The sequence below is a fragment of the Astatotilapia calliptera genome, chromosome 22 (genome assembly GCF_964374335.1).
Source record: "Astatotilapia calliptera chromosome 22, fAstCal68.1, whole genome shotgun sequence".
Lineage (NCBI taxonomy): Eukaryota > Metazoa > Chordata > Actinopteri > Cichliformes > Cichlidae > Astatotilapia > Astatotilapia calliptera.
The window spans coordinates 6,627,700-6,640,249 of NC_137442.1; the positions used below are offsets into that span (position 1 = coordinate 6,627,700).

At 38.5% G+C, this 12,550-nt stretch overlaps 1 protein-coding gene across 2 annotated transcripts in view; it reads left to right on the forward strand.

Annotated features, from left to right (window-relative positions):
- Positions 1-12,550, forward strand: part of pvrl2l (PVR cell adhesion molecule related 2 like) — a 315,388-nt gene that overhangs the window by 177,314 nt on the left and 125,524 nt on the right. The window lies entirely within an intron of this gene.

Below are 12,550 nucleotides of genomic sequence, written 5' to 3' on the forward strand. Positions count from 1 at the left end.
TTTATACCTTACCAGAAAATGTAATCAGCAAAATCTGAAGCACCATAATCACTTAAGAAAAAATCACCACTATCCAAAACTCGCCTTTCTGCTTCAAAAGAAAATAAAAATCGTCATCACGTTGAACTCTGTGTTAAACTGTCCGAAAGGCTTCTGTGGATCTTGCTGACGCGATGGAGATGCCAGCTCTTCTGACTTCACTCGAGGCATTTCGAAACTTGAAAAGGCCAAACTTGTTTCTGTTAATCCCAGAGACGACTTTGTTTGGGCTTACTGTGACTCCGGGTTCCCGCTGCACCCCGCGACACCACATGGTTTCCTGATGGGTGCCGCTGAAGCGAGAGCCACCAAACTGAGTAACATAACAGACTTAACAGTATGTGCTAATGTGTGGCTGGCTGTGGTGTTAATGATGTGCATCATCTATATATTGGGCGCCGTTTCACGATAGCACAGTTGTTGTTATTGTTGTTGTTGTTGTTCTAGTTGTTGTTGTTACTGTTGTGTAATGGTGTTGATCTCGCTAAGGAAAAGATGCACCGACACACTCGGGGGTTTCACACAGTTCCACATTGGATCGGTAATGACTCATTTAATGAATTTAAAAAAGATTATTTGTTTCCGACTCAACTTTTTCCCTTTCCAGTTTAGTTTTCTCCGTGTTATCGCCATCTTTATTTCCCCCCTTTTCTATCCACGCCATCTCGTTCTGTTCCACATGAATTCTAAGCGATTTGTATATTGTCCTTTCACTCTGTCCCACACACATTACATCTCTCCCTCTCATTCTGGGCTTTCTTTATTTACATAATGGGCGGCTTAGACTGCCGCAATGACTGTGTGCAGGGAGAAGGGGATAACTTGTATTTATATTCCTATCTGGGTCGCATTCAATGAGGCAAAATATTCACCGGCTTTGTTGGGGGCTGCTGTATTTCATGTATTCATTTTCCATGTCCCGCCGAATGTTCTTACGCCATGTAGCGGATTATTCCGTGTTCGGAGCTCTGATTGGACAGAAAGACACAGTCCAAGATATATTTCAAGAGAGGATGTGAAAACATTCAAAATTAAATCCTAAACTCTCAAGCCTTTGTTTCTTGTCCACTGCAGAAGTACAGGTAGTGGTACATGTCTGGTTAAAATAAGTGACCCATCTGTTGACGGGGCGCAGACGTTTCACTTTTCCGGAAGATAATAGTGCCGGCGAATTTCTTGAACGTGCAAATATGCATTGGAAAAGGTTACATATTTTCATGATTTTTGTTTGACTTTGTTTTATTAAGGTACTTCTCTGAACTGTTGGTAGAATGGATTTTTTCCAACACATTTGTTAAGACATAACAAGAATTGGAAACTGACACTGAGCTCATATATTGTTGGAACATTTTTGCCTTATTGATTCAAAGGTTTTTCCTGCTCATATTTTTATTGTTAGACATCCAAATGGTCTTTTGTGTGTATGTGTGTGTTTTTTTAAATTAAGTCTTGAATCACTTGTCTTTATTATGCCAAACTGCTTGCGATGGCACAATTGGAAGATCTGGGCAGGGAAATCTTACAGCTCAGACAGACGTCTTTTGAGATGCAACGACAGCCAACAAGGACACAGTTAAAGCGTAATAGAGGAGTGGTGCCTAGATGCTTCAGCAGCTGAACTGAGCACATCTTCTGCTTTTCAAGCTCCCTATGCTACATCACAAACACGCACTGGATTACTATAGATGTGCTGTGTTTGATTCGGGTGGTGTTTGTTTTGCAGCTGAGAGTACAGTCAGTAAATCCAGAAATGAAAAACAGTTTGGTATTAACAGTCATTTACACTATAGAGTATTTTAGAAATATTTATGAAAAAAGGGAATCTTTAAGGAATGTGATTATAGTTAATCACGGAGCAGTCAGTACATTTAGAGCGGAGACCGTTTATAGAAAGTTATTTTTCAAATTTACATTGTAAATCTATCGTATTTCATTATGATTATTTTTTATGTCTAAGTGCTTTGTAAGAGTATTTTGTCATGAATAACGAAGACATTATTGCCCAACATGGAATATCTGTGGGTTGTAGATCTGAACATGGACTTGTTTGTGAAATGAAAGCAGAGATATTTAAAAGTCAAAACCTTATTGATTTTTTTTGGTGTGTGTGTGTGTGTGCGTGTGTTTTTAAGAAGACTGTATCAGCTCTACTCCCACCCAAGTCCTGAGCAGGTCCCTTGTTGTTGATTGTTGTTGAACATTATGCGCTGTGCAATCTGTTGTTCTGTAATTGAGACAGTCCTATCTGCTATGTTACAAAGCATTTCAGTGCAGACATTTCATGAAGCCTCACAGTGTGTTTTGACAAGTTGCCAATTAATCTCAGAAGCAGCCATGGTGTTCTTTTGGTTGTCACATGTACTACATGTAGTAGGACTTGTTTATTGTATCCCTGGAGAGAAGTTTGGGTTTAAGTATTTAAGTGTATTTTCTACTCCGTCGGGTGCATGCATGCTCCAAGGTCCTTACTTTTAAACTCTGGAACTCCAAAATATGAAAAAGTCATTTTCTGATTGTCATGCTTCAGATACACTGTATCGTCTAATGTATCTTATTCAGTACTTAGAGATATTTTTTTAATGCATTTCTGTATTTTCCAAGTGAAAATAAGCCCCTCCTCCTCCTTTTTTACTGTATAATGTGTTAATGATTTTCACCCTGAAAATGAAACTTTTTTGGAGGCACTCGCTTTCATCCCCCTCCAGCATATTTACCCTCAATTTGGCCAATGCATGCCTCGACGCATCTTTTCTCTTAGGGGTTCTCACAGCGCCATAATTTTAAACAGTTGACTGTGATCACAACTTTGCGCCTAATTAGTCCCGGAGTCTTGTACCATGGATGCACCCTTAGTGAGAAAACTCATCATCATTCATAACTTTTATTTTTGCACAACCCATTTTCAATAAAAGAAAATCTTTCTGAGATAATTCCCTGTGGAAAAACTGGTAATTAATTAAGCAGAGCTGTCTTATTAGACTATAAATATCAGACTCTCACAACTCTTTTAGGGTTTTCTTAGAACTCAGCACATTTCACAGCACAATGTAGTGCAGTGCACCTGCTCTGGATATTTAGCCTCTTTAACAGACGGGCCACAGGACCCACAGGTTTTGCGATTTTAAGGAGCAGTACGCTCTATGTGTTACAACAGTGTCCTTTAAGTTCATACTTCTGCACATTGTTACATCTGCTTACACAGCATGTAATACTTTTGCTTGCCATGCAGCACAATGCCCCATTTAAAGCTGGCATTAATGTGGGATTTGTATCTGGATAATGGCTTTCAATCCACAGACCTCTGGATTTAGACCTTTTATTTAAACATATTCTAACAGTTTTGATTCTAACTGCATGTGCATGCAAAGAAGTGAGGAAAATGTGACTAAAATGACACTTTTGTAAACTGTTACTGATCAAGGGACATTGTGCATTAGAAAGACATTTAATTATACAGTAATCACTTTTTGTGCAGACTTATTAACCAAACCTAAGCTTGCAGGAAGAGGCAAGATTACATCCTTAGGTAACATGCTTAATTACTTTCCTCAACTCCTCTCTTCATACCTTAGCCACCTTAGATGCAAGCAAAGAAGACAAGGAAGAGACCAGAGGAGAGACGAGTTGAGGCATTTGGCATATATTGAAACTGGACAAACTAGCTTCATTTTAAAGGTTTATATCAGTTAAATAAGACAACTTACAAAAACAAAAGAAACATGGTTTGTGTTTTCCAGCTCCATGTTGCACATGTTTTTATACATCACAGTTAAAAAGACTTTCACAAAAGATACACCCGTGCATCTTATCTGGCATCTTCTCCTGTAAGCCTTCTCACTTCTTAAGATTCATTTCTGGAACCTGCACAATACACAGGCAGGGGGAAAAAAGGCAGGCGAACAGGAACAAAATGAAGAAATGAGAAAAGACCATTGCATTTTCACCTGGAAGATTTGCAATCGCAGTTCAAGTCAGACAACCTCCAAAAATGTCAGTTCTAATAATGCATTCTGTTTGATTTCGCACCTTCCAGTACTAGGTGCTTTTCCATCATCCAGAAACACATCAAAATTTTATACAGGATGCAAAAAGTTTTGTAGCGTCCCTCAAGAACATCTGCTTATAGAAACTTAACAAGAAGAAATTCTGTTTTCAGATTTACTGTATATGATTTAAAAATATGCTAATATGACTTTTTTATATTAAGTGAATCGGACTACTCTTGGCCTGTCCGGTGAGTTGGAAATGGGGCCATGCTTGTTACAAATGTCCTCTTCTGAGCTTTTGTTTGCCACCCTGACTCACATGGTGCGTGCTCTGGGAGGTTGTGGTCCTGAATGCAACCCCTGTAAAGTCTCGTCCTTGCTGCTGTGTGTGCGGCACACAAGCTAAGCAAAGCACACTGTAACAGGTCACTTGGCTCTGTCGGAGGGAAAGAGACTGGAACGAAGGGAGGGGAGGATCGAGAATGAGGGTGGTAGCTCAATGCTCCGCCTGGGGAATGCCAAATAGGCCTGGAGTGAGGAGAGAGAAAGGAGGACTTTTTCTTCTCAGATCAGAGAAACTGAGAGTCAGAAAAGACGAGACAGAACAGCAACTGAAACCTCAGCTCCTGCAGAGAGGATGAGAAGACATCTCCAGGTTTTTTTTGTAAACCACCTGAGACCAGAAACATTTGAAACACTGTCATTTATTCACCATCAAGCCTGGAGTTAGAGATGGGCAGATTTGTTGGTTGTGGAGCCCAATTGGTTGGCTGCAGCACAAAGATGGCAATGTGTGTGAAAGGAATAAGAGATTGGCAAGATGGAATTTACAGCTCTGACAATGAAAGCTTGAGGTGCGTAGGAAGTCTCTAAGGAGTCTTTCTGAGTACTATGCCACCTCTCCACTTGGCGATTGGCGGCTTCCACCCAACAACAACTGACAGTCCTTTTCAACCCGGCCAATTAGTGAAAAAAGCCTGTCCTGTTTAGCTTTCTTCAGCGCAGTCTATCTGCGACAGATCTTTTTAATTGTAAAGAAATGTTCAGCAGTCCTCCAGAGACCCTTGTGCAGGGGCGGAATTGTATATATTCTCCTTTTTCATATTCCATCTCTCTTTGCTTCTGCTTTAGCACCCAGTACAAGCTGTTCCTGGCATGTTTAATTCAGTAGAAGGCATAAAAGTGTTCTGCATTATCTTTCTCTGCTTTGGTTTAAAGGAAGAGGAAGACGGCAAGACAGAAAGAGAAGGAGAGGGAAGGGGATAGAGGGGAAGAGAGTAAAGCGAGAAGAAGAAGAGGCCTATTAGTTATTGAGCTTGGCTTTTCTTGTTAATCCAGTTAAAGCCGAGCCTCTGCCGGGCCAGCTGAGACTTCAGCAGATGTGGATAAAGTTTCTTCCTCCCAACACTGGTTAGAGGAGATCTCATTGTGCTCTGTAACCAATTTACTTAACGCAGCACTGTCCTGCTTTCCTGCTTCTCCGGATACCTTCCTCTTCTCCCACAGTGCTGCTCTTGCAGTGTTCTGTGCTATACTTAGGGATGTAATTCGTCATGGCTTTTTTTTTCATCCAGGTTATTTCAGGTTCTGGAGATGTGCACTCATATGAATGGCTATTCATTTCAAATGAAAGCTTTTCACTTGTGTTTTTGCATGCGGGAAATCTTCAATAGATTGAGATGAATCACTTCACGTATTTCTCTCATTTTTTCACACACACAGCCCCGCAAGATGAGTTGAAGTGCTCATTCAAGAAACTCTGCATTTTTCCTTTTGTATCCATGTTGTTTTTTGTGGTCTCCAACTAGTTTTGAAAGTGACTCGACTCAACACAATCTCAAACACACATATATTTAGATACATTGTTTAGAGTTTGCTGAACTTTTCCACAATATTTTGGGCACCTCTTGACCTCAGCAAAAATAACTCCAATTCAGAATCGCTGCTGTATAAGATATCTTTGCACATGTTCTTCTGCACATCATCTGCTGCAGATTAATTTTAAACATTTGGCTTCATTGGTAAAGCTTTTTTTTCACTGCTTATTCATTTCCTAACATTCCTGTTTGCTAATGTTTTTGTTGAAAATATTGGGAGAATCAAAAGAGTACATTTGCAAGCCATTAAACCAAACCAGTGATCTGAAAAATGTTAAAAACAGGAGTTGTTCAGCTACACTCCTGAGTTACACACTTACTTTCCACAGTTAAAAATGGTTTTGGCCTTTTTTCTTGTCTGTTTTCTTGTCTCATCAGAGTTAATAGCAGAACTAGTACTTTAACTGTCAAGTTTCCTTGACAGTGGACAAATGTTTTTTTGTCCTTGTCTCTCCTCAAGACATCATGGCTTCACAAAGCTCTTCAGCTTAAGTACTGCTCTGCATTCCTTCTTCTCATCAGGGTAAAGAGTTATCTTCTATTCAATGATTTTCAACAAAAAAAAGAAAAGAAAGAAATCTCAATACACTAAAGATTCAGGGAGCGTTTCTTTAATGAACTGGATCAAAATAGACCCTTGTGTTGCAAGAGAGCCAACTCTTTCACTTGATTTAGAATGAACATGGCAATGTATCAACTGCTAAACCTTTTCTTTGATGGTGACCTTTACATTGATGTTCAGACAAAGAGAACTCTGTAAGCTTTTTATCCATTGCCCTAATAAAGCCATTTTTAATCATTCATCTTTTCGGTGAAAAATATTCAAGCTTTTATTTCTCCCTGCCCGAATGACCCTTATAATCTCTTTGCTTTGCTTTGAATCAAAAGCCTCTCTGATGTTTCAACTTGTGTGGAAAACAGTTCTGATTTTATGTTGTGCCAACCAAAAAACATCATGCCCAAAGCGCTGACATCACTTTGCTAGTTTTTGATGTAAAGCAGCCTTTAACTCCTTGTGAACCTAAATATATCTTTGGATTTCTCATTAATCCTAAATGCAAAATTGATGCTAAGGGATGAATCTCTCAGATCTTCGAATGACTCAGTATCGTGCTTTTAAAGGCTCCAAGCACTGTGATTTGGCAACTGCACAAATGAGAAGCGTTTAACCAAAACATCCTCAAAACCCAAAATGTGCTCCAACTGAGAATGACGCACTTGTGTAAAACAAGAGAGCTGGTAATGGTATCAGATTTTACATTCTGGATTTCAGCATCCTATTGGCAGTTTAAGATTTCATGATCTGCTGGTTACAGCTTTTCTCCATCTGTCTGCAGAGATGCATTCTCTAATGGTGAAATCACTATGTGGTTGTGGTTTGCCAACCCAATATATTTCTACAAATATTTAGCTTGAAAACGATCTAATGAAAAATAAAGATGAATGCTTTAACTTTACTGTGGGCACGCCAACATGCTCAGCATTTAAATTGCTTTCAACAAGGCAAAGTTGTTGGTTCCAAATACACAGGTCTGCATATTTTGGAAACTGCTTATCTAGTGGTATTTTCACACACAACCGTCTCTAGAGTTTGCAGGGAATGGTCCAAAAAAAGGCGAACTACCCAGTAAACAGCCCGGCTGATGTCAGAGGAGAATGGCCAGACTGCTTTGAGCTATAAGGAAAGCAACAAAAACTGAAGTACATGACTACTTGTTACAACCAAGCCATGCAGAAAAACTCATCTTAATGCACAACATGTTAACCCTTGATGGAAATTTCACAATAGAAGATGGACAACTTTGCCAGGTCTGGTAAGTCGAATGGATTTCTGCTTCAACATTCAGACAGTAGGGTCAGAATTTGGCACAAACATCTTGAAAGCAAGGATCCAGCCTGACATATATCAGCAATTCAGGCTGCTGATTGTGGTGTAATGGTGGGGAATATTTTTTTGGGTTTATATTTTACCCCTGAGTACCAAATGAATATTGCTTAAACACAACAGTCTACCTTAGAATTGTTGCTGACCATTTCTGTCCCTTTATGGCCACAAAGTGTTCATCTTTTGATGGCTAAATCCAGCAGGATAACATACCATATTGCAACGCTCAAATCATCTCAAATTGGTTTCTTGTGCATTACAATGAGTTCACTGTAACTCAAATAGCCTCCAAAGTCATCAGATCTCAATCCAATAGTGCACATTTGGACGTGGCATGGATGTGAAAATCTGCAGCAGCTGCTTTATACTATCATGCTAATGTAGACAAAAATCTGAGGAATATTTCAAGCACCTTGAAATTTTAGGCATCATGACCAGGAAGATTTAAGGTAGGTCAGGATTGCTTGGTCAGGGTCATGGTTTTATTTTAGTGGGTTTCACTCTGTTTTAGATTGTAGTTGGTTTCGCAATTTTTTTCTTGGTTTCATAATGGGGTTTTGGATCAACTGGTCAATGACACATCCTGGTTAAAACTATGATTACAAATTATTTATGCTATGGGTTATTTTTTAGATTATTACGTTTTAATAAAATACTTTTTTTTCCCCAAGTGACTGCCCCAAACATATACTGGGACTCATCCAGAAGAAGCTGGTATATCTTTATAAGAGATCTATTTGATGGATCTCTGCCTCTCATTCATGATAGAATCCCAATTCACTGTTGGGAAGCATTTTTTTAAACTCTAATGCAGTTTGGCAGGAAATGCTTCAGGAAGTGCGCTAGACCTACAATCACAACATAAAGAAGTGATCAGAGACACTGAGAAATGAGAAGCCTTGAACCTAATATACAGTATAGAGCACTTTAATGCAGCATATGTAGTTTTAAATGTGTGTTTCCTGATTTGAAGATCAAACAGATAAGAACAAAAGAGGTGAAATCAAAGCAAACTCCCTGTTTGAACTTTAAGTTTAAAAATGTTCCTTCAGCTCATCGGTTGGTCTCAATAACCAGTGGTGTTACAGGTGATTTTGTGAACAACTACATAACAAAGTGCTTCTCACCAGTTCAATAGGTGCTGATAAGGCAGAAGATTCTACAGCAAAGATGTTTCCATATCAAGCCAGGAACAGGGAAAGCACTGAAATAACAGTAATAAATGGAGCAGATACAATTGGACTCTTGCACTGAGAGTGCTTGGCCTCTAGATATGAAGGCGATAAAAAGGTGTGCTGCTGTTAATTGTGATTTACGTTTTAAATGGGATCACAGAGTCATTGCTGGAAAAGAAGCAAGCAGAGCAGAAAAGTTGATTCTGAACACCTGCAATGCTTCACTCACAGTAAACAAACGGATTTGATCAGATATTGCAGAAGTTGACTTTCAGAATATTAGCTCTCAAGAAGTGATGTTTTGGAGGGGGTAAAATAATTTAGTCAGAACTTAATTTGATCGTGTTTTCCAAAGGTGTGACTGGAAGGATATATAAATGTTTTAGTAGTAAAGTTGTTACTTGCCTTAAGATTCCTTAATATTGGCTGAAATCTCATAAATAAGCCTTTTAGATTTGATTTTCTATATAAAATATGGCACTAAATAAAATATACCCCAAAAGTGAGTCAGTCTGTGTACTTCTAGCTGCCCAAGGATCAGCACGGAGTCATGAGTATAGATTTGTTTTCGCTTATAACAGGTTTGAAATTATTTCACTGGAGTTTTCATTACAGGAGCAGAAACATGTGAGCTTCTCCTCACATCTGACTGCACAGAGCCAAATAAGTTTTACAGGTTTTGAAACCTGACGCCAGAACCTTAACTTGTTTACTTATTATTGACAGCATACACATCATATAGAAAACAGTTCTATATTCTTAAAGGATGATTGATCTTTTATTTGTTGCCATGTTATTGTTTGAGACAACGAAACCCTTAAAATGTAATCTTTTCTGAACAACATGTTTTTAACAGAATTCTCATTAATCCCATTTAAAGTGCATGCAACACATTTCAGTGACATTTTTAATTCCTTTAACAAATAGAACTACATGGAAGCCAGTGAAGTTATCGCTCCCCATGGGTGAGATTTCTTTTTTCCCTTTACTTGGAGTAGAGTATTTTTTCCTTTTCATTGAATAGAAGACTACAGCTCTTATAAACTTGTATTTTATATATATATATATATATACACACACACAATATATATGTACAGTGAAAAGGCTTGTTGTGTTGGACGGCAGCCCGGCTTGCATCTTCCCTGCTTCTTTGGGAGTGAAAGACCACAGGGCATGAAGGAAAAGCTTGACCCTTAACAGATTTAATATGAAGCCTGTCAAAGAATTCTTTTGCCTCTTTGACAGAATAAAAAAACTGAAGGAAATATTAAGGGTTTATTTATAATGATCGAGGGGTTCATTCGCAAACACCATCGGAGATGTGCTTGATGCTGCACATGTGACTGAATTCGACATCAAAACACCCCAGCTGAAAGTGCAAGGCTTTTACAATTAGTCAGAGTATCTCTCTGCTTGAGACCAGTCCCTCTAAACTGCGGCACAGAAGTCAGAAGTGAGTGGAAAAAAATAGCCATGTTTTCTCTCTCTCTCTTTCTACCGTCAAAAGAAACACATTTACCAGGGTTTTAGCTCCTTTATTATTTGTCATGTGTCAAGCTGGGCCATTTTCCAGTAATCTTCTTTATGTGACAACAAATGGATGAAAAACATGTTCCTTTTTTCAATTCCTATTTAAGGCCACAAGAGGCTAAGGTGCATCACTACCTCAATTTGGAGTAAAAGCATTTTATTGTTTCGGCTTTCTTTCAGCTCAGCATTATTGATCTGAAACTAATTAAGAGCGTGACGTCAATAATGACGTCTTCTTCCACAAAAGCAACTGCAAACCACTGGACACAGTTTAAATCAACAGAATCTAAAGATTAGTCACACAAATGCGAGTCACTAAAGTTAATTACCATCTGTAGTGATTCAGAGAACAATTTACATTAGTTAACTCCGTAGTCAGTGTCACAAAACATGCAGGGGAAAAAACTCTCTCTACATAAACCAAACTCACTTTTAGCAACAAGAAAGACATCACTGCAAAGGTAAATAACACAAAACATATAGTGTTTGTGCATTGCATTTAAGAGTTTATTAAGAAATTAAAAGTCATTAAAACAAAAGACATGAAATCTTTTTTGCCTGAAAGCACTTTAAACACAGTGCACTTTATTGCCCTGTGGCCAAAATGTATATCATATTTAATTAGTTTTTTGCATCAAACAAATAAAGCTTTTCTTCCCCCAATCTTTTCCCGGATGAGAAAAAAACCATGTTTGTTGGGCAAAAAACAATAAATAGTATATTGGGGTTTTTTTTCATTTGGGAACCCTTTTTTTTACACGTTTCACAAATGGAAAATGGGGAACTTGGAAACATTATCCTGGCAAATTTCTTTTTTTATATGTTCTTAAATCATAAACACAGGAAATAAAACTTGCTGATTTCATTTCGACTTTGATAACAGAGCACCGTAATTATTTTTCTTGTATTAACCGCACAGGGCTGTCATCATTTTGCCACAACTTTCTTGGTCTTATTTAAAATAAAAGAATAAGTGTTTCTGAGGAAATGACATGAAATGACAAATTTATCTCATTTTGGACAAACTCCTGAATTGCTACTAATATGCATTTCTTAGCACTCCGATAACCTGCAACCAAGGTGTCTTTGTCACTGTTCAGCACATGTTTTCTGCATCCTTATATTTTATGCAATAAGATATTCTCTTTTTTCCCAACATGACCAAACAGTTTACTACATGCCTATCACACCAAAATATAACAATTTCTTACTGAAGATGATTGGAATTCCTAACATCCATCAGCATCCTCACCTTTTTTCCCCACCTCCACACACATCAACCTACTTTCCCTGCAGATGTGCTTCGGAAAGAAACATAGTTATATTTGTGCATGTAGCGGGCTGTTATGTTGTAAACTGTCTGCATGTCCCTGGGAAGATTAAGATTATTTTATTGCATTAAATAGTGCTGATCATATCAGTTGATTGTGCCAGTCTGGTGAACAAACTGTCACCTGGCTCAAGCAGGCTGTCTTCCACCCTGTTCTTTTTTTATAAAGTGCTTTACAAACCCAAACATTATGGCTAACAGCTGGATTTTCCCCTGTGAGTGCAGCTAACTTAACATGAGGAGCCACTTCCTGCAAAAGAGGCAGAGATTGAAAGTGGACAGTCCCAACCAGCCATGTGACACCATGGTCAGTGCTGACAGAAGATGGCACTAAACATGTGTTTCAAACTTCGAATTCGAGCTCTGATTTCTTAAATCCAGCTTCGCAGACAGTGTTACATCTACGTCAGGTTTTCAGAGTAGGGCTTATTGGTGTATATCAGCCTTTATTTGTGTAGACTTCATGTCCCTCTGCAAAGTTATAAAATCATGAAATTTAGGTTTTTGGAGCGACTGGCCAACTCTGCAAGTTTGAGGGTTCCAGGGCTGCTGGATCTTCAGTGCAAAAGTCTATTTACTTCCAGTACTGAGCATTTTTTGTTATTAGCTGTCTACGAAAACAAAAGGTCACATTCCTGAAGAAATCCTACATTTTTATCGGTTCCCTCAACAAACTCTGAATGAATTTTTGGAAACAAGTTGGAAATCCACAGAGTTAGTAAAGAAAA